The sequence below is a fragment of the Elephantulus edwardii genome, unplaced genomic scaffold (genome assembly GCF_000299155.1).
Source record: "Elephantulus edwardii isolate Elephantulus edwardi_28Jun2011 unplaced genomic scaffold, EleEdw1.0 scaffold00008, whole genome shotgun sequence".
Classification (NCBI taxonomy): domain Eukaryota; kingdom Metazoa; phylum Chordata; class Mammalia; order Macroscelidea; family Macroscelididae; genus Elephantulus; species Elephantulus edwardii.
Window position 1 is genome coordinate 22,651,715 of NW_006399758.1, and position 4,152 is coordinate 22,655,866.

Consider the following 4,152-nt stretch of genomic DNA (forward strand, 5'->3'; position numbering starts at 1 on the left):
CTTGCATGTGAAATCAGTGAGATTGTTCTGTAGTTTCCACATTCTGTTGGGTCACCTTTCTTTGGGATAGGAACAAATATAGATCTCTTCCAGTGAGTTGGCCAAGTGGTACACTCCTGATAACATACCAAAAATTTCACTATTCTTGCATCTGAGATGTGCTCTGGTTCCATTTCTTTCAAGAAAAATTTGTTTACTCTTTTGATTGGTCATGGTATATTCTCTATCCTTCACAATACCCCATTTAAAAGCTTTAGCTCTTCTTTTGTAATATTTGTTCAGTGTCAAACTTTCAGATGCCTAGAGAGGAATTGAGAAGACTGGGCTCACTTTATCACTAACTTTACATCTTTGCTCTTTAGCACTTTGGATAAGTTCTTTACAGCAGATTTTCTGAATGCAGTATGTCTTTTGATTTCTTTTTCTTTTAGCATTTGCTTTTTAAACTGTTTTAATGAAAGTTTACAGAAAAGTTGGATTTTCATTCATTCATTGTTATCTATTGTCTTCCCTACACCTCCAATTCACTTAAAAAAAAGTTCATTCATTGTTACATAATTTCCTCCTTCCACACACACCCCTCCCTCAGTCCGCTTTCCTACACACCTCTTAATTCTGGACTGTTATCATGTAAATAATTCACAGACTGGAAAAAATATTTTGAAATGACATATCTGATAAGAGACTCATACCTAAAAATTAGAATACTCCAGCACCTCAACAGCTAAAAGGTAAACAACTCAATTGCATAATGTGCACAGCATGTGAATAGACACTTCACCAAAGGAGACATTCAGATGGCAAACAAACATGAAGGAATATTTAAAAGCCCTAGCTCTAGGAGAGATTAAAATAAAAACAATTTGGGGTATCCTCTCAACCCAGTAGCAACAGCAAAGCTCAGCAGAGCAGCAAACAACAAATGCTGGTCAGGTTGTGGAGAGATTGGAACACTTATGCACTGATGGTGAGAGTGTAAAATGGTGCAACCACTATGAAAGGTAGTATGTTGCTTTCCAAAAAGGTTGGAAATAGAAATACCATTTGACCCAGCAATTCCACTACTAGAAATATACTCTAAAGAAACCAGAGCTGCCACCCAAAGAGATATATGCACATCAATTTTATTGTTATATTATCCACAGTAGCAAATAAATGGAAGGAACAAAAGTGCCTATCAACAAATGAATGTAAAGAAAAGCCAAACAATGAAATACTATGCAGCACCAAAAAACAAGGAACTCATAAAATATCACAGAACATGGGTGATCCTGGTGGACATTATGTTGAGTGAAATCTCTCAGTCACAAAAGGACAAATAGTCCATAACACCACTGTTCTAAAACAGGATTTATATGGAGGTTGGAAAGATACTAAGAAAAGAGGGAGATAAATAATAAACAATAAACACTGCATTGGAATAGATAAAGAACTGTCTTCTGATTTCTTGACAACTAGTAGTATAGGTGTTGACAGTGGATGCAAGTCAAAGGAAATAGTTGATGACTTTAGTCTTTTCTCCCTTTATCATGATGTTGTATATTCATCAAATGATGAAGATTTTTGTTCTCTTGGTATTGAGATGTAATTCATAATGAAGTATGTAGTCTTTGATCTTCTTTAGAGACTGCTTCAAGTCTTTACCATTTTCTATAAGCAAGGTTGAAGAAAGTAGGTTGTTAACAAGATGTTGTTACACTTTTGACTCTACATTCTTCTTCATATTGCCCAGCTTCTTGAATTATTTATTTGTGACACAAGTTGGATAACACATAGACTGCACCACGCTTAGTATAGAGTCAGCCCCAGGATTATTAAGGGTACTTCCTAATTATTAAAGTTATACTTTAGTGAACTACTTTATAAAATAGAATTATCTTAATTTCAAGATCTTTTTTTTATAAAAAGTTGAGATCTTCTAAGATGTTGAAGTCTGAAATCTAGATGGAAAAAGTAATAAAATGAATTGACAACAGGTTTAAGTTTAGTCATTAATTGCTTTTTTAATGTTAAATGAGCAAAAAAAAGCAGCTCTGTATTCACACACAGAATAGAATTAAAGTTACATTAAAAAGACAAATTTCACTGTTAGAAATGGTTGAAGGACTTTCGTAACAAGTTAATTGGTAAATTATGTATAGATAAAGAGAGATCTCTGATGGCCTAGTGGTAAGAAGTTGTGCTGCCAACCCCAAGGCATACTGTTCCAGTCTACCAGCTGCTCTGTCTGAGAAGGAAGGGCAATCTCCTCAAACACTAATTAAAGTCTCTGAAAACTTTAATCTCTGAAAACTCCCTGCTTGGGGGTCAGCTATGAGTCAGATCCAACTTACAGGCACAAAACAACAACAAATCTATACATATATTTATATTTGTGTCTCTTTACAGGTATGTATATTAAAAATGCTCTAACTTTACTTGCATATGGTATAGATAAATTACATCAAAATGTTACCATTTATTGGTAAAAATGTACTAAAGCATTTTGCATTTATTAAAATACTTTAGCTATGAAAAAGTTTTAATTATTCATTTTAAAGGAGAGATTAGATGATGAAAATGATAATGGGAATAGTCTACTTGTAGTTATTAAGTATGACATTTTGTGTATCTGTATTTAGGCAAAGACATGAAACACAGAAATGCACACAAATAACTAGTCTTCATTAGATAAACTAACATTTATTGATATATTCTTTGAGCCAAACTTTAGAGGAGGTGTCTTGTGCAATGCAAAAGAGTATCAAAATGATGAGAAAAATAAAATGGATTAAAAAGTAGCCATTTAAGACAATGTGGCGTAAACACTATATGTAACATGAAAAGACTATCTCCTAACATCCCATTATTAGTATTCACCTATGATGAACTTTCTAGAGAGAAATTAAAATTGTATATCACCATATGGGTTTTTTTAATAGAAACATTTGGAATATTTTCAGTAAAAATGTAGCAGTTGTGTCTCATCACATTTATCTTTCCAAGAGAGGTGGATGACCAAGATCAACTTCCCAACACTGATTGCTGCTATGTAACAGAGGTGAGCCGTGCCTCCCTCCTCTACCTTTTCAACAATTCAGACTTCAACTGTCGCTCCCATAATTCTTTCTGTTATTTGCATGGGTTCAAGAATTTGCACACAGTCACACAGAATGCACAATAATACTTAAAATTTTGAGTTTTATTAGTCTTTAAGGTTAATTATGGAAGTAGTGAGTAACAATTCAGGATCAGGAATGATTAGGATACAGTGTTTTGACTAAGATTAAGCCTCTTAGCAGTGCTCCCAGACACAGTTCTCTCCAGCCTTTGGTCTCATGGCCTTTCAACCCCTTGACTTCAGGCAAATGTTTCAATGCTCTTTTAGCTCTGCTTAGAAGTCTCCAGAGGTATCCCGTTCTTCCAATAACCCTCAGAACAAAGGTCCTCCACCAAGTGCCTGAAGATATCCCATTCCACCAACTAGCCTCTTGCCGAAAGTGCTCAGTTTTCTTGTCTTGTGGGTTGGATCCCCACAGTTTTCTAGCTGCCTTTTGGTTCTAGGATGCTATTTCTCTGTTTCTTTCTATTTATTAGCACTGCAGAGTAGTGTTACAGAATCTCCCTGTTTCCTGAGGGAAGTTCTCAGTGCAGGGATTCTGGAATGTGCGCTGTGCACTGTTTCCACCTCTTCCTTCTTGATAGTAATGAGATCTCCCTTTCTGCATCTAGGACAGCTCATTTTAAACCTAGTGAGATGACAAAAGTGATCAATCGCCATGTATGGATTCTAGATAATTTAGATGTACAATTTCACCCTTACAAGAGTACCATGTACTTTATTTACATTGTTACAAAACGATCCAGTCCCCTCTGTGGGCCACAAGCATCTCATTTTCATAACCCCACCCAGTAATTTGATGAACCTTACAAAATTGTGAACTGAAAATTGTGGTCATTTTAAGCAATTCGCTAAACTATGCTGTCTTTCTGGAGTTAAAATGATCCATGTTTAGCGGAGACATGATAACATTTTCTAGCAAAATAAAATATTATAAGCTGTATATTGTATTTAGGTTTTTTTATTTTTAAGATGTGCTAATGCAAAACCTATACTTGGACCAAGAGGCAGTCATCAGAGCAGAGCAAGAAGACACTACATGGTTCAAAATT